The sequence below is a fragment of the Cimex lectularius genome, unplaced genomic scaffold, assembly GCF_000648675.2.
Source record: "Cimex lectularius strain Harlan isolate CLEC.00 unplaced genomic scaffold, Clec_2.1 scaffold117, whole genome shotgun sequence".
Classification (NCBI taxonomy): domain Eukaryota; kingdom Metazoa; phylum Arthropoda; class Insecta; order Hemiptera; family Cimicidae; genus Cimex; species Cimex lectularius.
In genome coordinates, this window is record NW_019392706.1 from 1,359,603 (window position 1) to 1,382,076 (window position 22,474).

The 22,474-nt window shown below is 34.2% G+C and overlaps 1 protein-coding gene across 3 annotated transcripts in view; it reads right to left on the reverse strand.

Moving 5' to 3' along the window:
* Window positions 1-22,474, reverse strand: part of LOC106671019 (protein Wnt-7b) — a 125,892-nt gene that overhangs the window by 93,830 nt on the left and 9,588 nt on the right. The gene's annotated exons all lie outside the window — the stretch shown is intronic.

Genomic DNA, 22,474 nt, shown 5'->3' on the forward strand with positions numbered 1-22,474 from the left:
TGTTCTCGTTAACAAACACGTACGCTTGTAAAGGAGTGCTTGCATAATTAGGCAATAACATTTAAATTCTACCTTCTTTTTTTGAATGTTTTTTATAAGGAAAATTATTTAAGACGGCTATTTTGCATCAGATGAAATTTGTCAAACACCCACATCCTTAACTACCTTTCAGTTTTCAAACCGTACTAGCCCTAAAAGTTAAATCATGCCAAGAAAATTAATTATTAATTGGCTGTAATTTATTGCCTTGAACGGGACCATGTTCAAAAGTTATTATTAAAAGTTCATCCCACAACTTTCCGGAGTCCGGTGATCATTCTAAATGTCTATAAGTACTTTCGACCATCAAAAGTTATTTCTAAACAATTATCCCGTCCAGTAGCTGAATTTCCTTTTAATCCCACGTAATAAAATACTCCTTCTTTCGTTTAGATACAATATAAAGATAATTATAAAAAGTTTTAATTTGTAGGCAGTCTTATAAAAACTATGTCCAACGTTATTATAAACTCCACTAATTTCGTGGTCCGCTTGACCAATTAATATATTACGATTAACACGTATTTTATCTCAACTAAAAACCGTAATTAATCGTTATTATAATCATCCTACAACTGAAAGTCAACATTACATTACTTTAAAAACTTCACAGCACCTGACATAAGAACTAGGTTAACAAGGGTGAAATTCTTACAGCCATAAAGAAAAAATGTGCAGCATAAAACGGAATCAAATCACAATGTAATGCAATAAAACTTAAGCTATCGTAAACAACACGAAATATAAAACCAAAGCAGGGCCCAAAAAATTATTCCTTTAAAGCTAGTAATCAGAGAAAGGGTGCACGTTCCATGGACTATGGATTTTCGCCCCGTAAGAGGACCAGAATTGACCAGAACACACGGAGTTGCACGGCTCCCATTTGATGGAGAACACAGCCGTTGGTCTTTGGACGAATGGTCTGCTGTACTTTTTATAGATGAGTGTATTCGCACTACGATCTCCAGATGGGCGTGAAAGAGTGTGGAGAAGGCGAAATGAATGGTACGAAGCCTGTAATTTTTCCCTTTGCAACATAGGTCAGTGATGGTGTGGGCGTGAAATTCAATGGAGAGTCGCACAGAGTTGGCTATTTATTGTTCGTGGAGGCTCTTTGACGGTCACTCTCTCTTTGGATGAAATTTGGGAACATCATGCGTTGCCTATCCTCGATGAAATCAGCGACAATCCTATTCTAATGCACGATAATGCCCGTCCACTTGTCGCTCACATAGTACAAACCTACCTTCAACAGCATAACATCAGGGTTATATCCTGGCCAGCCCGTTCTCCAGACTTGAACCTCATCGAACATTTAGGGGATAACCTCAAATGACTAATCCACGTCCATCACTTCCTGATACACTCCACGATCTTGAAAAGATTCTTCGTGAAGAATGGACTAACCTCCAGCAAAGAGACATTTTCAGACTTGTAGAATGGATGCCGAGGCGTCATCGAAATGTAATTGAGGCAAGAGTAGGAAATACGCGATATTGAAATGTTAATTAAAAATCTAAAACAAATTTTATCTGTCCGTCATTTTTTTCATTTTCCTTAGCAATTTTTTTTTACTTTTTTAGACAAATACTCAATTACCAAACGTTAAAAACACGTGAAACGTTGATTAATATATAAAATATATAAACAAATCAAATTATATTACAAGTGGATGGAATTTTTCGCCTGTCAGTGTAAATACATTTTTTAAATTAAAAACAGGCTCTTTGTTTATCTTAATCGCCAAGAGGAGTCTACCAATTAATTAAAAATAAAGTGTACATCTATTTTGTTTCAATTATTAAACATGTATTTATTTAATATTAATTTGCTAATAACGTTAAAATAATTATGACAATGGTAAATGCATCACATGCATTCACTTATATATTGAAAAACAAAAACTAACCCTAAACTAGAAACAAAACAAAAACTTATAGCTAAAAATTATACAATGAAATTAGCTCTATATTTATACGCCTCTCTACAGTAGTTTAACAGTTCCCTTCAGCCATTTAATTTTGTTTGTTAAATTTGTGCCCTACCATTTAAATACAATATCATTTCCTCGCCAGCTAACACCTCTGCATTCATCACTTCATTCTAATTTCAGTTAGTCTAAGTCAAACACATAAAATGGTACATGCCTTCATTTACACTGTTGTTACAAAGAAGACATGGCACTGGGGACTCGCCATATGGAAGTTGAGCATTTCGCCTCTGATTTTCATTATCAGTCGTTTACTTTGTAGACTTAGGTTACTCTGTATATAATTATTGTCTTTTAAATCAAAGCTTATCTCTCTACACACTATATACCGATCACTGGTTTTAATTTTTTCCAGAAAACAATTTTTATTGTACGACCTTAGAGAATCTAGAATTAAGTTAAAGATACTTTTCCAAAGGGGCAAGTTTAAGAGTAGCATTAATGTTATGCTACTCTTAAACAATCTTAAACAAGCAAATTTACCTGGTCTATTAATTCTTTAAACAAGTACAAGTTTTCTTTCATAATTTGTTTAGCCAGTATTTTAGGGTATCTTTCCTCCGGCGTGTACATTACTTTTAGTTCAATTAATTAAGGTTTTTAAGTTGAGATAAAAAATCAGTGTCACGAGCGGGATTCGAACCCACGACCTTCGGCTTGATACACCGCTACTCTACCACCAGACTATCGTGGCACTGACTACGCTCAGGTGGTAGAGTAGCGGCGTATCAAGCCGAAGGTCGTGGGTTCGAATCCCGCTCGTGACACTGACTTTTTTGTCTCAACTTAAAAAACTTAATTAATTGAACGTTATTAATTGGTCAACCGGACCACGAAAAATAGTGAATTTAATTACTTTTAGTATTTACAATTTTAAGGTGTACAAATACAGAGGTTCATCGTCTATCTCGAGAAATAGGAAAGCCGAGGGTGTGAAACATGGCAGTATAAAAAGTCTTTTTATAAAGAATTTAAGGAATTTTTCAATTTCATCATAATTCTTAAATCCCCATACCTGAGTACCTAACATATTACCGCTCCATGTATAGCGTTAAAAAAATTTGAATTTTGCTTCTACTGTTTTGCTTGATTCGAACACCGAGCTACACATCACATTTATACCTCTCTTCGCCTTGTCAAGTTTTTCTTTAAGATGGGTTGTCAGGGATATAGTAGGCGTCAATGTTGTACCTAGGCATTTATAGTGTTTTACCACTTCAATTTCACTACCCTAGAAATACCACCTTTCATTTTTTGCTAGTCGTCCCCTGCCATTTTTAAATATCATTATTTTAGATTGAGTAAGTTTACTTTAAGGTTCCATAAATTCACATCACACCCAATCATTTTTGAAGTGCCTGCATTCTTCTATGTCGTTTATGTAAAGTGGAAACAACGGTGGACTTAATAAACAATCGTGTTTGACTCCTTTTCTATCCCAATTTTTTTACTTCTCCCTTCTTTACACCAGGCAGACCCTACTGTTCCATCCATTAGAGCTTTTATAGCCTATTAAATTACTTGACAGCCCTAAATTATATAGTTTGTGTATAAGTGCGTCTCTATCAACGGTATCAAAGGCAGCATACACCTTCTGTCTTCTCTTGGCCAGTTTAACAATGTTTGACACAGTAAAAAAATTATCAACTGTGTTATAATTAAACCTAAACCTAGCCTTGAATTCTTTTAATACATTCTTGCTCACTCACTTTGAAAATCTTTCTAAAATAAACGTATAGATTTTACTAATCACATTGTTAAACATAAACTAGCTCTATAGTTGTCTAGGTTGTCTACATCTCCTTTCTGAAATAGGAAAATAATGGTTTCTTTAAAACACATTGGCACTTTTTGATCATCAAATATGACATTGAAACATTCAAATAGATGTCGCAAGAAATTTTTGGGGCCATTTTTACTACATTCGTAGGGGATATGATCTAGTCCTGGTGTTTAATAGTTCTTAACTTTTTTCAATACATTCTTTATTCCATTTTTTTTTTTTTTTTTTTTGACTGTGCTTCCTTTCTCCGATACAAAGTTGCGTAATAGTATTTCCATGTTTGAGGCGAGATGCTGTTAGATGTTATGTCCTTAGACTTATTAAGTGCCAAATTAAAGTTTTACCAGAATTCTTTCCTATTTGTACTTTCATTAAGATTATTCAGCAAACTTTCAAAATATATTTGTTTTTTGAGCTCACATAGAGAGTTATATTTTTTAATTTCTTTCAAATAGCCGCCTTAGGAGAAATTGTATTGTACAAGAAGTTGGCTGTAGGCCCACCTCAGCGTGCAAAAGACGCAGAGAAGGCGAATCCGGTTTCCTCGGCTCTTCCAGCCACAACGTTTATCGCTGACTGCCTCACCACTCCGACCTCTGCTAGGTCTTTCCCAAAATGAAAAAGCAAAGGTCGTCGATGTAAATTAATCGCTTGATTGGCGGGGGGGGGGACACCGTCAGCGATATTGTTCACTGCGATAGAGAAAAGTGTAACGCTTATCAGTGAACCCTAAGAGACTCCATTCTCTTGAACAAAGTCCCTAGAGAGCACAGCCCCAATCTGACGCGGAATTTTCGATTCCTCAAGAAAGCCTTAAGGAACCGGGTAATTTGCTTCTAAATCCGATATCCCAATATTTCCGAAGTTTCTCATATCTCCACGTCGCATCATACACTTTCTCGAGGTCAACGCTTGCGACATTGTGATTTCTTGTTTAAGAGCTATATTATATAGCTTATGATATATATATACATGCTTTTCAATAGGTAAGAAATGCTAGTCTGCAATTTGGTGTTGGATCCAAGTAAATTAAACTGATTTTTTTTTGTCACTGATTCGTTCAAAAAATCACAAATACGCTATTTTTAGACAGTTTTTTTTAGAAAAAGAGAAGAATTAAAATAGGTTGAACAAAAAGTTTATCATGGCATTCATATATCAATTAACATAAATATTTTTAATAAATGTAAAATAAAAAGAAATAAAACGAATATTTTTAAACTCTTGCAGACTCATATTTAAACGTTGCGATTTCTTGTATAAGAAGTATATATATATACAACTTTTTGTTCAACGTTTTTTTTAATTCTTCTTTTTTTTAAATCTGTATATATACATACACGCACCAAATAAACACTTTTTCAAATTAACGGCTTTTTCCATCAAGTTAAGTGATTGAACTTTAAAAATAGCTGTTAAGTTTCTAATTACCTCTTTGTTTAAAACATAAAAAACAATCTAAATTAACGATTTGTACTACTATGCACCATATAACCATATATACTATGCAGGGCCGCTGGATTCGAACCCGGGACCTTTACCTTACAGTGATGAGCGCCGTGTCAACGCCTAAACCGTTGCGGCCACCGATGCCCTTGGCAACGTCGTTATTTTTATATATAAAAAAAAAAAAAAAAATTTTCTCTCCATGCTTACATTTCTTATCATCGCAGAGATTTTTTTTAATGCTTTAAAAAAGGATTAATCTGAAATTTAAAAGGGCTAATTATAGGATAGAAAGGGTCAATTTGATGCTAAAAAAGTTAATTTAAAATTAAAAAGGGTTAATTATGAATTCAAACTGTTGATTTGAAAGAAAAAAAAATAATTTAAAATTAAAAAGTATTAATTTTAAGGTTTAGGTCATTTGATGCTAAAAATGGTTTATTTAAGGTTAAAAATGGTTAATTTAGATTGTTTTTTATGTTTTAAAGAAAGAGGTAATTAGAAATTTAACAGCTATTTTTGAAGTTCAATCACTTAACTTGATGGAAAAAGCAGTTAATTTGAAAAAGTGTTTATTTGGTGCGAGAAAGAGTTAATTTGTAATTAAAAAGGCTAATTTGGCACAAAAAAAAATAAACGTATTGTGGTTATTTCGTTATATTATAATAGTATATCAGAATGTTTATGCCTATTCCACATATTTATCATAACTGTTTTATAAGATGCTGCAATTGGTGAAAAACAGGGTTTTCTGTCTCTCGACTGGGTTCCGAGGGGTAGGGGGCTGGCTGATGACCCGAGAGCCTCATTGATCCTGGAGTTGAGCAACGGCCTGCTTGCTGCCTCCTTCCAGCTCAATTGGGTCGTTTCCGGGTAGAATAATGTATGCGTGTATAGTTTTTTTCCCCGTCTCTCTGGGAAACGAATCTCGAAAAATTAACATTTATTTGGCTCTTTTCCCTACAATGTGCTAAAATTTTCGATTTATTATTTCAACTTGAGCCGCTTCTTTAATATTCCTTCCGAGCCGGAACCTTATTGTCAACAGACTTATGCATAATACAAGGAAGTATTCGATATCGAAGAAAACATAATTTGGCAGAGGCTAACTCGGGAAGTATTGATTTTGTCCGTCTTCAGTACTCTGGTAAAGCAATAACTTTCCTACCCCACCTTCACCGGTTCCCCATATGGCGAAAAGCGTGTCGATTACCGTTTCGAAATGGTATGAAACCCGATTGAAAACCCGCGAAAAAATCAAGATCTTTACGGGCTTATCAGAATGGATAAGCAGAGTGATTCTAGGCATTAAATCCCGTGAAAAGAATCTAATGTCTCTTTAGATTCAGTTTTGCCTTTCTTGCGCCTGTAATGACTCCTAATTGAGCGTTGTAATCGAACAGAGAAGGTTTAAAACACTATCATTACAAGCTTTTTATAACCCTTTTACTTGGAAATCAAGACTCTTATTGTAACGTTTGGTGAGAGAGAAAAAATGATAATGAACAGGAGGGCCAACAGCCTCGTAAACAGGGTTTAAAAAAAAATAATTTTGTTCAATTGAAAATTACTGACTAACAAGACTTATTAACTTAATTAACTTCAAATTTGGATTAAGTTCAAAAAATTTTCTAGTCACCACTGTGAGGAAGAAGATTTATCGTCAACCTTTATTATTTGGACACCACAGGTGCTACATTGTCGCAGAAGGTATTTTTTACGAGGGTATTTCAACTACGAGGTTATATGAACCCTAGAGGTGCCGGTGTTTTTTTTTTTGTTTTTTTAATAGCCCATTTTTAAGAATGCAGGGCCGCTGGATTCGAACTCGGGACCTTCACCTTCCATTGATGAGTGACGTGTCAACACCTAAACCGTTGTCGCCACCAACGCCATAACCATCACAAAAGTTAAATCGCCACAAGACGGTTTTGTAAAATTTAAACACTTTGTTTTTTTCTAAGTGTCTATTCTTCAATAATTCAAGTGGAAAATTATGTATAGCTCTTTTCCGTCAAATTAACCATTGACTTTAAATTAAACGTTTATAATTTTAAAAATTTAATTTCAAATTAACACTTTTTCACTTTAAATTAACCATTTTTAATTTCAAATTAACCATTTTTGCCGTCAATTAACCCTTTTTAACTTTACATTAACCCTTTCTAATTTCAAATTAACAGTTTTTAACATCAAATTAAGTCTTTTGACTTCCAAATTAACTTATTAATTAACTTTCCAATTAACCCTTTTTGCACATTAATCTTTTTTAATTTAAAATTACCCCTTTCTACTTCAAATTAACCTTTTCTAACGTTAAATTAACCCTTTCTTTAAAGCATTAAAACATACTATGGAGGTGGTATGAAACATATATATATATAAAATTAAAAATAAATAAATATACTAAAAATATAAAAAATTGGTATCATAGAAGACAATATGAAAATTAAATACAATGACAATTAAAAAGTAAATTTAAATTAAAAGCAAATGATCATTCTTTTGAATTGAGAATTTATGGAAATATAAAATTTGTTCTTATCAGATATACCTATTACATGAAAATTACTTACAATTAAAATTATAACACATATAAAATTAAATATAAAAACAAATGAATGATTCTTCTATCAATTAAACAATGCTTTAAATATGAATACAATTGGACTCTAAAATAATTATTTTATATTTTATTTTATAAAACATCGAATTNTTTTATTTAATTCAAATGCGGGAATTTCACTTTACGTGATTATATTTCATACCATCTTTTAAATATTTTATGATTCTAAAAAGGGTAATTTTTGAACTAAAAAGGGGCTAGTTTGAAATTAAAAAAGGTTTCATTTGAAATCAGTAAAGGCTAATTTGATGAAAAAAATCTATACCTTATTCGGTTTTATTATATATCTTTGTTTTGAATGTCAAAGAGTGCTTCTGATGCTGTAGAACTGGGAAAAATCAGTAAGAGTGGGGCTCAAAGTAAGTATGTAGTATCAAGAAACATTTAATTTATTGAAAACTGGACGACTTAAACATTTTCGATCTGTGAGTGTGCGGAAATGATCATTATTAAGTGAGACGTGCAGAGTTCACTTTATAGTTTATTGTAACGTGGTTATTTTTGTACTTAATTTTTAAGAATTTCTGTTTTATGCCGTGCTCATTTTCTGTTCAAATTTTAAACGATTTCACAGATAATATTTGTTTAGAGGATGTGGTAACTATTGTCATTTAACGTTAGTTCTGGGGTAATGGCGAGTAAGACCACCTGTAAAGACTTAAGGCTCAGGGCACCCTGGCGATAAAGCAATCGACCGATAGCAGGATGGAACGCGCATGGACATGAATCCCGGTTTCACTGCGCATAGCATGATCGCCTCACTGTGCCTCAATGGGGCTAAAAACAAATACGGTCGGCCGGGACGGAGGCATTCATTTTCAATTTCCTCTTGTAATCCCATTTTTGAGGATAGAGAGGCTTCTTTACACGAAAAACAAACCAATGGGATGGTAGGCGGTCTGCTAAGTTTGGATGATGGTCGTACAAAAATAGCGCGGAACACGAGGAAAAAAAGTGAAATAAACTAACCATTTATTTAAATAAACTTCGTGTCCCTTGGAATACTCATAATTTAAATATAACTCTTTTTAGGAAGAGAAAAAAGGTAAAAATATATAAAATAGTAATCGTTAATTTTTGGCTACGACCTAAATTTATGATAAAAATTTACACTTTTTTATACAGAAAAATTTATTTCTCCGTTATGACTGTTTTAAAATAAGCCGTACGTTATTATTGCTTGTGGTTATTTTCATAGAGGATTAAAAAAAACCATTGTAATATGATAGAGAGTTATAGAGAAAAGTATACTGAAAGTTGAAAAACCCAACTTTTTTTCACAAATAATATACGTTAAAAAGTCAAACAGTAAGCAATGACGAGTTGAAAGTTCATAAAAGTAAACGTGATTCGCAACTTCTAAAAAAATTTCTTCTTTTTCTTTAACGAATTCTAAACCATGCCATCTAATGGGATCATTTCCCGTGCATAAACGGTTGTACCTTTTGTAGAATGCACATAATTACGAGAATCAACACAATATACACCAGAATATTATAATCGCATCTTTCAAAAAATTATTTGAACTACATCTAATAATCAGAATGTCATGGAAAAATTTTCATTCTGTGCATAAAACGTTGTAGTTTACATAGAATATACATAAAAGACAATAGTCTTTAAACTTCGTAAGAGATGGCGAGTTGAAAGTTCATCAATGTGACATACATCAGAACATTTGATACGCAACTTACAAAACATAATTTGAACCACATCCAATGTCCCGAATGTCATGGAACCTTTTTCATGCTGTCCATAAAGGGTTGAAGTACATAATTGTACATGAAAGACGAGAGTGTTTAAAAGTAAAGGATGGCGAAAGACTGATAAAACGAACTCCTGAAGACACCACCACAGTATGGTGCCATTTATAATACTACTAATTTATAATTTCCTGGGAATCAGGGCCTTAATTCAAAAGCCGGAAAATCAAAAGAGGAATTAGAGAAAAATCTAGGATAAGCCAGACGGCAAAATCAGACTTCAGAAGAATCGATTAATGTTGACCCGCGGAAATGTATCAGATTACAATCATTGTTTTTCCCTCAATTATATTGGCCCATGACTCACTGGTTTCGTTGTTAACAACGTGACTCTTGAAAATAGCCCATGATGAGAGTTGTTAAGTTTTTTATGTTGTTCGCCTACATTGTCCAATGTAGAACGAATCGATTTTCTTTCCTGTCGATGTTAGTCCGTAAACTTACGTCCTAATTCTACTTTAATATTTCCACTTACTTAACAAAACACCTATAAATTTGAATTATCCTAATAATAAAGTAATAAAGGAACAGTATGTTCGAATATCTTTTATAAGAAATGTGGAGAAAAATTTAAATAATCATATAAAATTAAAGAAAAATCGGCAAATGAATAACCTTTTTTATAAAAATGTGAATCCTCAAACATAACATGACAACATGACAATGTGCGCTTTTCTGTTGAGAAATGCGGGCCGTTTTTTTACCGGGGTTTTCCGTGGTGCGCATAGAGTTGATGACAGCACGTTTTATAAAAGATCTGCTTGATATGAGAAGGTAGGATATAATGGATGTTGCCCATTTTGGACCCGGCATACAGCCACCATTCGGTCCACGTCCAGGCAATTTCATTAAAACTTCAAAAATTACGTGGTTTTGATAACAGAATATTGACATAGAAAAGGCACGAGAATCGGGGTTGATTAGACGCCTAGACATTGCCGACATTCTCAATCGATTCTAATTCCAGTCTAATCAATTCGTTTGACAAATCCATACACACTACTTACTAACTCGACTACATTCTATTTGGTGTTGGTCGGTTGATAGAAAGGAACTGCTATAATTGTGGGACGTTCTCACAGTGTAATAAACGCCGGTACTAAATGTCATTTGATTTCAACCATATTGTTAACGGCATGCATTTTCGTAGGTAAAGTTACCACAATATTTTTTCTACTTTCACGAAGTCGGTTGGTATCTATCGGTTTTGATTAAAGGAACCACGTTTACAATATAGGTTTTGGCCCAAGAGTCGATTTCGGACAACAGATCTTGACTGAAGATCAACATTGTTGATTTGTAATCAACAAAAATTAAGTCCAATAATTGTACCAAAATTAATACAATTGAAACAATAGATTAACGAAAGGAAGCGTGTTTTACAGATTCTAACAATAATGTTCCAGAAAAATATTTCTTCCTACCAATTTAATTTAATGTTTACTGAATCTTGACTTGTTAGGTAGGTGACAAACTAAACTGTTTACTTATTGGCTAGTAAATAAGAAAGCCAGTTGAATTTTTAGCTAGATGTTAAATTAAATCCAGTTGCGTTGTTAGCAAGAGGAAAAACTAAAGCCAGTTTATTTATTAGCTAGGTGATAAACTAAAGTCTGTTTACATGTTAGCTAGACACTAAACTAAAGTCAGTAGTTTATTTGTTAGCTAGGTGACAAACCGAAATGTGTTGACCTGTTAGCTAGATGGTAAACTAAATTTATTGCGTTTCATATTATTGTTTGATCAATTATCTATCTTTAGTGGTTTCCTTTAAATTTCGACCAAGAACACTGTTCTTTTTTTCCCAGCTGTTTATTGCTTCCGAACTACCGAAGGTAGTAGCTTTGTATTCAAAAAAATTGCGTCCTCTAAAATCAAAATTTCCACTCGCATTTTGCGTTTTAGACCTTTCTGAACAAATTTTGTTCCGGGTCTGTCTGTGGTCAATTCCTTCAACCGAAACGACTCCGAAACCATGACACCAATATTTAAGAAATTTTCAGAGATTGTGCTGGTTGGTTTCTAGATAACCCCTATTATCTCAATCGTATCAACGGTATCGCCTCCGCAAATGTACAATCGCGTACACTGCTATATCTTCTGAAACCATTTGTCGGATTCTAAAGCAATTGTCAGAGATTACACGGGTTCTAGATGATCCCCTATGGATTTTGTTCCAAACAGATTAACATATGCGCATGCACTTGCACAAAATGTGAGGAAGCGATACTGCCCACCCACTTGCCCACGACGATTTTTAACATTCATCGTATTATCGTGAACACTTGTGTTTTAATAGTATAGAATAATAGCAGTAGAATGCAAGTGTTCAACATCAGTCCTGTTTCATGAAAAGTCGGTTGATTAGTAGACAATACAAAATATAGAGTCTGGTGCGCATATAACTATCACACTTCGGAATCCGATTCTACCGTAGAATTTGAGCGAACTTTTGCCCTGTACAAGTACAATACAAAACAAATATTTACAATTTTTACCAAGTTCCAGGCTCTCGCTGACATCAAAGGAAATCGGTTTTGGCCTCTATGTACAAAGCTATTTCCGTTTGAGACCTAAAGGCGGTTTTACTCTCTACCAAATATTCACCAAATTATTGAGATTTATCAGGCTCTAGCTTTTTTATTTATTTATCCAACTCTTTAAATTAGTGTTAAAAAGATTTTCAAGCCCTTGGGATTGATTACAAAAATGCATTTATAAGACTCAACTGAAGGTAAAATATGACAAGACCTAAACCCTTATAACGAATGGAAATATACACATAAAGGACATTTTTAAACCAGAAGATTTATTGGATTATCTCGCTGAATATAAGGCATTTAATAATTTCATTGCAGAATTTGGGGTTTCTTGGGAGTACACGAAGCCTCAAGGAATTTGAAGAAAATTCATATCGCTAAATACTGCCAAGTTGTTAAAATATTTTTCTTTAACAAGAACTGAAATTGATAATCGTTTTCCACAGACTAGAAAAACCTCAAATTTAAAAAATCAAAAATTCATTTTTCGCTCAAATTTGCCGTCGAAATGGCGTCGATTTGTTTTCAAAAATCATAATAACGGTGATCATTTTAAAAAGAATTTCGATCCACGTGAAACTTTACAGAAATTTAGAAACTTATACCTACGAGTAATGGCAAATTTGAAATGTTTAAATAAATCAGAACCGGAAATATAAAATAAAACATTTGAAGTGTTTTAGTTCATTAACAAGCTTATTTTTCTCACTTATGATCATAAAATTTAAACCTTGTTGACATAAGCTGAAAGATAAGAGCTTTTTTGTGTCGGTGGAGCTCATCAATGTAAGGTGAAGGTCCAGGGTTCAAATTCAGCTGCCCTGCATTCGAACGCGACATATTTACATTTTTTTTTTAGACCCGGCACCCCGAAGGTTGAGGTACAATACACCAGAAGGCTGCAGTGCCTGGGGAGCACAAACCCCGCTTCCTAGTATCCTCAACGTAGTACTAAAAAACCGTAATGGCACAAAGAGGCTCTCTGTAAATAACTTAAAACCGGAGATATAAATTAAAATGTTCGAAGTGTTTTTGTGCATTTCCTTTTAACTTTTCACACTTACAAACAAAGAACATCATTGTATGTACATTGTGGATATAGCTGAAAGAAGAAAAGTCAAGCTTTCCAACGGACGTCGAAACGTTGAATTTGAATAAATCAAGAGGAATTGTGAATTTTAAGACTAAGCTCAAGTTATCAAAGACAAAATTCTTAAGATCAAGCCCACAAATGTCTATTTTTTGTTCACTTTTACTGAAAAACATTACTAAAAGCGTTTTTCGGTTTTTGTTTTTTATATGTTTAATATAATCCTGCTTATTATTTTCTTACCCTGGGTAACAAACCAAATCAAATTATATATAATAAATTGTAAATATATGCATTAAAAAAAGGCAGAAACTCATATTTTAAAAACTGTCTAGATTTATTCTCGGCAACTAGAGCCCATTAAAATTTGACTTTTTATAGAATAAGGTTGTTGATGTTGTAATATAATGCACAATTATTAATTAGTTACGCGATTAAAACCATAATTTGAAAGTTTTTTGAATTAGTGGAGTAACAAGCATTTCTCCCATTCATCCAAAATCAAATGAAACCTAGAAACAGTGTCTTTTATTTTATAACAGTGTCTGTCTTCTATTTTTAAGTCTGAACTCACACTTAACTATAACTTTACCAAGATTTTAAAAAACTGTCAGAGTTTCCTTCTATTTTTTCCCTGCCAAAATTAAATCATAAATAATAAAGGAAGATTTATATAAAAATCAGTCAATTTGTTGTTTTAGACCGTTGTATTGTAGGTTCAAGTTAATAACGGATCGGTGTATAATTCATGGAGAAAAAACTCGACGTGGGCCTTGGCTAGAACGATCATTGTCACTCAACCGGTGGAGCAGAAAATTTCACAAAGGAAACAAAAATGAAAGTAAAAATAAATACCTAACATTGGAGATATGTTTTCAGTCAAAATAAAAACTGTGCACTTTAAAATCCTTTGATCAATAAACAAGAAAAATCGGAAGAATTGGGGGAAAATAAAAAGTTGAAAGAACACTAAACTTAGTCAAAATTCCTTCTTTGTTTTCTTTTCTCTTTTTTTAATGCACCGAAAAAATAACTCCAAATGAAGCAATTATAAAGCCGGTTAACACGAACCTCCGCTGCCATTCCATGTACAAAGAAGAAAACGCAAACGAACCTTCGATCTTACAAAATCCATAAAGCAGCCGAAATGGACGAAATAATTCAACTTGGCTCCTTCATTCAAACCTTTGACGATTGCTTATGTCTTTTAGCAGCGGATCATAATTTTTCACAAGATTTCAAGACGAAAAATTAATATCTTCTTTAAAAGCTAGGCGAAAGTTTCAACACATTTAACATTCTTTTTTCTAGAGGAATAAACATTTGTAACAATGAAATCCAATGAAAACGCTATTCACTTCTCAACCCGATAAAAAAAACGACCCTTCAGGCTCAGAAATAAGGTTAAATTATCTAATCAAAATGTTCACAAAGAGAAGAGAACAGAAATTCAATTATGAAACCATCTCAGACCAATTTAAATTGCGAGTACCTGCGAACGATCAAAGATAAAAAGTACTGTCACAACTGATCGGCCAGGAAAAATTAAAAACTGTGACAAAAACTACTATTGAAACTTTTTTCTTCCTCAAAAGGAGAAGAGAAATTCAACTTTGAATTCAACTCAGCCCAACGAAGAAAACAGAAACAACCTGCGGGCCATCAAAGATAAAGAATACGTGTTTTTTAGAGACCGGTAACAATTAAAAAATTTTAAATAATTTCTTTGATCAATGGCGGTTTAACTTAAGTAAGTCGAAAATGGGGATTTTCTGGATTGAATTTGTGATTCGGGGTCTATTCAATATTGAAAAGAAGGTTAATTATTATGGGCAACCGCGAATGAAAAAGAAATTGAAAAATAAAGTTTAATGATTTATTTGCTTTATGATCTTGGCGTAACTTTTCAGTGTTTAGTACTTGTATTTTGTCGAAATCAAAGTTGTGTTCTTTTTAGAAATGGTGTGTGACCAATGCTGTGCGACTGGCCAAGTGATACTGCGATCAATTTAATTTAATAATTAAATTCAGCTATTTCAAACTTTCTTCTTTCTTAAAAAGAGATGAGCAATGAAATCAATCTATGAAATCATCCAAGGGCAACACAAAACAGCGAGAACAAGCGGACCACGAAAGATAAAGAGTACATTCACAACCGATCGTCCCGGACAAAGTGATTACTGTGACAACATCCAATCGATTAATTCAAAAACGTATTCTTTCTCAACAAGAGGCAAGCGAAGAAACTCAACTACGAAATCTTTTCTGACTAATAAAAAACAGCGAGAACCTGCGGAGCACCGGACGTGAGGATACAGTATCTTCACAACCGATCGTCCCCCAAATACATTCGGACCCCATGAATTAGTACCTATTATCCAATCATCTATGTTACCTTTTTTCAACCGACTAAAACGAAAAATCGTGTATTCATATATTTCATTTTTATTATACGTTGTTTTTAGTATTTTCTTCCATGTAAGAAACCAAAAAAAGATTTTCTACTTTATTAATATTATATTAAACATTTGAACATTTGAATTTTCTTAAGGAAGACTTCTCTCTCTAGTTTAAATAACACTTTCAATAAATCAGGCTAAAGATGAAGATATCGAAGGTTTGGAAGCGGCGAAAATATTTTGCAGACGTATTTAGCCCATTTCTCAGAAACCCAATAAAAGTATTGTGCTCGCATCATCAATGTCGTACGGAATCGACAGCAGGTTGTTTATTGTCATCATGTTCACAACTTGAGCATATTAACCATCGAGATTTTTCGTAAGACCGTGGCACAACGACGGTGACTTATTGATTTTCACGCTCAAAAGGGTCCTAAAGTATTCTTACCTCACACACTTCGTTTGTTATTCCGACCCTTATGGAAGTCTTTATAAAAAGGGCTCCTAGTAGCTACGAGAAAATGTCAGTGAATAACGACCTTCCCCGTTTCCATTTTCAACTAAGCACTGCTCTTTGTCGAGACTTTTGCAAATACATCGCACCTGTTGTCATCTTTACCGTGCCGATTTTTTGCTTGTTCTCTCTCTCCCTAATTCTCTCACAATTAGGGTACCATCATGATGTTAGTTGAATCGAATTCAAAGCTCTGTCGATTGTCTATGTGTAAAGCAAATCTCCTTAGGGTTAATTATCTCCAAATGTTCGTCTACAAGCATCAGGTATCCAAATAAGATGTTTTACCCACATAAACTTGACAGAATAGAAGAATAGACTTAGGTATGTCCTTAATATCTTGTAGCTGAGATCACTACGATAGCAAAACCAGCTAATCCACCACACCATCTGAGGGTCGAAGTCACAATAGCTCAAGTGATAGAGCAGCGGCGTATTTAGCCGAAGGTCGTGGGTTCGAATCCCGCTCGTGACACTAACTTTTTTATCTCTACCAAGACCTTACATAGAAAGAATAATTAATTGAAAGAAGTAACTTGGTCAATTGACCACTAAAAAATAAATGGATTATTTTAAAGTTAGGATTAATTTTCAAACTAAGAAGCATTAATGTGGAATTAAAATTAATTTTATATTTTAAAAAACAGTTGAAAGAAAAGTGTTAATAAATTGAAATTAACAAATGTTTTATTTAAGTTTAAAAAGGGAAGCTATAACTTTACAAATGGAAAATTAGTAGACCAGCCAATCGCCTTCAATTAAACGTATTATCCCAGAGTTCGGTAAAACATTAAGGCATGACGTAAGTAAATCAAATTGAAAAGAACACATCATGAAGGAAATGAAAGAACTTGACTTCAAACTCCAACAATTTTATGGGTTGCGGTTAATAATTCCCAACGATTAATATAAAATAAAGTCATAATTTACTCATTATATATATGAATGATATTCAACTCTGGGGGTTATGCCGAAAGGAGTATCATAATCATAATACATAGATTTTACATAAATATCTCGCACGCTGACCCAGAGATCACACGAAAACTGAGCCTGCTACAGCCACACATTATGAGACGACTGAAGCTTTCGTATCAAGACCAATGTCAATAGGTGGCTCTCGGAGGATATGACCCACAGAAGAAGGGTCGTCCTCACCCGATTATGGGTAGGCCACCTGAGGTTGATACACGAACATTTACTTTTGGTCCAAAGCCCGCGTCTGTGCCCGGCATGTAAAGAACGGTTGTTCGAAGTGTTCCACCTGATTAAAGGGTGCACCGCTTGTTGTTCATGAGCACGGCAGTGAGTATCCAGGTTCCCTGTTCCGATTTTTGGAGGATATAGGGCTGTTTTATCGTACAAAATACTTTCTTTGTAGATGTCTCGTCTTGTGAGCTGTTGTATGTTATTTTTGTAATACGTCTTTGTGTACGTTGAGACAGAATATATTTATTAGCGTGAATGCATAGAGTTAGAGGGCCGATAGCCGAATATTATGTACCCCATCGACCCTCAATTAGGTTATATAGTAGATGTAAAGGGTGATGGAGGAATATCGAGTACTGCTGCACTCTAACTGAGTGAATGGCATGTTAATAGGAAATAATGTATTTAAGAGTGATTGAGACTGATTGCGCTGGGGGCTGAACTGGCCTGGCTCTTGAGCCTCTGGAGCCCAACCTCGGCGGCTGGACGAATAAAACCGAGCTCTGTCTGACTCCGGACTGCAACACCGGGATGGGTGATTCTCGAGGCCTACCAGTAATTTATAGTAAATTACAAAAGCTGGAGACTGCGAGAAGTGATAGGCACAACTTTCTATTGGGTTGTCCGGAAAATAATGCAGGATTTTGGTATTAAACAAAAAAAAAGAAACTAGTTACTTTAAAGCAATGTTCTTTAATCAAAATAATTTCCCATACTCTCAATACATTTCTCCCAACGTGTTGGTAACTTATTAATTCCGTCTGAGTAGAATTCAGAATTTTTAGAATTGATAAAGTCAATAAATGCATTTTCCAGTTCCGTTTGATTTTTGAATATTATGTGTTCTAAGTAGTGGTCCAGGTGTCTAAAAAAATGGTAGTCAGTAGGCGAGAGGTCCGGAGAGTAGGGTGGGTGAGGCAAAGTTTCATAGCCAAGCTCCAATAATTTTTGTGACGTTACACGTGACACATGTGGTCGAGCGTTGTCATGCAACAAAATGGGCCCTTTCCGATTGACCAAAGAGGGCTTCATTACTGCCAATTTCTGATGCATGGTATTAATTTGGTTACAGTATGATTCAGCATTGATGGTTTCGCCAGGAATTAAGAAGCTGTAGTGTATTAAACCAAATGAAGCCCACCATACCGTAACCATTACCTTTTTTTGATGAGTTGGGGGCTTTGGAAAATGTATTGGAGCTTCTCCTTTGTCGAGCCACTGTCCAGAATCCACTTTTCGTCACATGTAACAATTCTGGCCAGAAATGGGTCATTTTTGTTTCGACAAAGAAGTGATGCACAAACATCAAAGCGCTGATTTTTTTGGCGATCGTTTAATGAGTGTGGAACCCAATTTTCGAGTTTTTTCACTTTTCCAATCGCCTTGAGGTGGTCAGCGACGGTCGTTTTACTGACTTTGAGTTGCTCTGCAAGTTCTCGAACAGTTGTTTTGGGGTTTTCTTCCACCACTGATCGCAGAACATCATCATTAAGAGAGGAAGGCCTTCCACGACCTTCTTCATCTTCAAGGCTGAAATCTCCCTCCCGAAATTTTTTAAACCACCTTTGCACAGTGCACTCATTAACACAACCCTCGCCCCAGACTTGGTTAATGTTTCTAGCCGTTTGGGCTCCGCTTCGGCCGAGTTTAAACTCGTAAAAGAAAATCGTACGAAATTCTCGCTTTGACATTATAAGGATGACTGAATTATTTCCAAGTAGCGGAATGCTACAGAGGTAAACAAACAATATCATTTGGAAGAGGATTAATAAGTGTTGACATTCATACAAATGAGTAATCCTGTAAACGTAAACAGAATATTTTATATAGATTTTTTTTAATGAAAACTTAAAATCCTGCATTATTTTCCGGACAACCCAATACATGCGTACGCAGATACGAGCTTACATAAATCAGTAATCAGTAAAACGACTGAAATGAACAAAATAGAATATTGTATTTACAGCATCCTATATTTCGTCACAGACACAACAAATGCGTGTTAAGCACTTGATAAAGTTGCTCGGTAGATTAGCACACCGGTCATTTCATAAAGCTTTGTCAAATTATTTTTTTTATTTTTCTCTCTCACTCTCTCTCCAGGACGTTATAACAGGGGTTAGATTATAGAATATGGGATTGGGGATTTGCGAGTTTATGAGCTGTTGTTATAAATTGTAATCATCACTGATCCCCTCTGGGATTTTGCCATCGTTCATTATTCCCATATACGTCTTGTAAAAATGAAACAGACCATTGGCGTAATAACGGAGGCAACGACTATTGAGGATTGGCGGATCACAAGAGCACCTATCAACGTTTCAACTCAGATAAGATTTTTGTCTGAACAATTTAACTTCGAATCTCATGAAACAATCACGGATCAGTAACAAATCAGTTATTTTTAACTCCTAATTAATTTTTTGTAAGCATCAAAATTTATTTGATTAGATTTTCAATTCTCAGGCTGCATTTCTTTTTATTACTTGTCTCTCTTGTCAAATTTTGTTAAATTTACAATAGTACATGAAAATACAATCACCGTATTACCAATCGATTTGAAGCCTAAATCCGGTTCATTTGAGGGGCGATGTCGGGTACATAGACCATTAAACAGATAGTTTAATTATCAACTCGTTTATAAAAGTCGATATATGATATATAAATATATATATAAACTTTGTACATGTGTGCGCAGATTCGAGCTTACATAAATCAACAATCAGTAAGACGGCTGATCTGAACAAATACCACTTTTTTAAAGAGTTTACTTGTTTAAAATTACGAGGTTGACTAAGGAAATTAAACCAGGACATTAAGTGGACTTAACTGTATTTGTTATGACACTAATTAGTCAGTTTAAATTTAGCAGATAGACGCCGTTGACTATTAGCCAATAAAATCATACAAATTAAGAAATTACACATGTTAAGCAAGAAATTATACATGTTGTTGATAAGGGTGCTCTGTAGATTAGCACACCGGTCATTTCATAAAGCTTTGTCAAATTATTTACTCTCTCTCTCTATCTATCTATCTATCTCTCCTGACTTCTGCCAGGGTTCCTTCACACGCTTTTTGCCTTTACCTCTCATGGGCTAAGGTCTTAATGCTCTTCCTAGCCTTTTTAATTCTCTGGCGCAGTGTTAATTGCTAGACTGGAAAACTGTAGCGAATTCACGGTCATTCGGTCATTCGGATTCATTCCGATGACTCTTGCCCGTGCCTCTTTCCGTTTTTGAGCCGTCAGTTTACTAATAGTAATTGGCCTTCTGACGTGTTCCTTTGACCCACTCACCCCTTTCTGGTATAAGTACCTTGTACTTGCTGGTGATGTTATATTTTGAAGTAGTGGCATTGATTAGCAAGCTAGTATGGCATCTGGTCCCTCATTGTCCATTCCACTCTTACAAAATATGTAAAATCTCTGCAATATTTGATGTTCTGGAATGTAGTCAAATAGATTTGTATTTTTGTTTGTCTTTCCATGATTTGTTCTTTCCAAATTACAAACCGTTGAAAAACAAACGAAAATAAAAAGAACTACATGTAAATTAAACGATTAATCCAAGGTGGGCAACTGTATATTTGTATTGACACTATAAAGCCTGTTAGAACCAAACTACAAAAGCCGTTAAGGGGGTTGTGAGAGTGTTTCGGATGAACGGCCGTTTTTTCCCCTATTTAACTCCACTTCTAGTCGATGGATTTTATTTATGATAGCCACATCTTTTCAGGAGAATCTCTACTTTCTGAGTGAGCATCAAACTCTAAAATTGTACCATATTTCATGGTAATTTAGTTGCTCAATGAGAGGCCAAAATTTCGGTCCATTACAACCGATCTTTTTTGCTTTGTGTATCTTATTGTACTACATATTCATAGATAAGTTTATTTTTTTAAATAGGAGATCGTTAATTTTCGGCAACAACTTCAAGATGCAAAAGAGGAAATGCAAAAATATTAAAAATTAAGAGAGGAAAAATGTGAAAATTATTTCTCCGCTCCTGGGTGTTTTTTAAATAATCGCTTCGATTATTTGCCTATTATTCATCTACAGAATGAAAAAAAAATCTTTTCTATAAGATGAAGGGTTATGGAGAAAATTGTACCGAAATGTGAAAAAGTACATCTTACCAGTAAACGCGATTTTCTAATCGGGTTCGCCTTATTCCTATTGCCATAAAAACGGTATACTCCGAGTCCTCTTCCAGTACGGAGTCCATAGAAAACGTTTTTCTTGGGTTAGTTTTTGACAAACAAAGAATATACCTAAAAGAAATTCCTCAAACGGTAAGGCGGGTGGAATGTTCATCAAAGCAAGAATCACCAGAATACTTGAATCGCATCATTCAAAAGAATTATTTGAACCACAACTAATGGTCCGAATGTCATGGAACTTGTTTCATCCGTGCATAAATATAATAAAAGACAAGAGTATTTAAACTTCTTAAGGGATGACGAGTTGAAAGTTCATCAATGCGACATATATCAGAACATTTGTCTCGCAAGTTTCAAAAAATTATCCACTTCTAAAACTTTTCATAAAACCAACTTCATTCTATTCAAAATAGGTTTCAGTACAAAACATTATTGAAAAGATTTGTTGGATTAATCAACAACATCAATTGTACAAATGTGTTAATGTTAATTTCAAGGGGTTAATCAGTGGTACATTTTAAGTCAAATCTTGTTTAACCTATTTTTAAATAATATTGAAATCGTCCGCTTAGATTATTTGCCTGTTATTGATCTACAAAAGGCCAAAAGAATCGTTTCAGTATGATGAATTGTTTTGGAGAAAAGTGTGCTGAAATGTGAAAAAGAACCACTTTTCAGTAAATATTTTCTGTTCCAGCTGGAGTTTTTCCCGTTTCTAGGAAAATTTGACAAATGGATTAAATAAGGGGGCTTGACAAGAAGAGGTTTTACTTGGAAATATAGTTTTTGAAAATAATTACACATAAAAGAGAGTCTTCAAGCAGTAAAGGATAGCGAGCTGTAATTTCATCCAGGCAAGATATACTACATTTGATTCGTAATATATAAACAATTATTTGAGCCACTTCTGAATC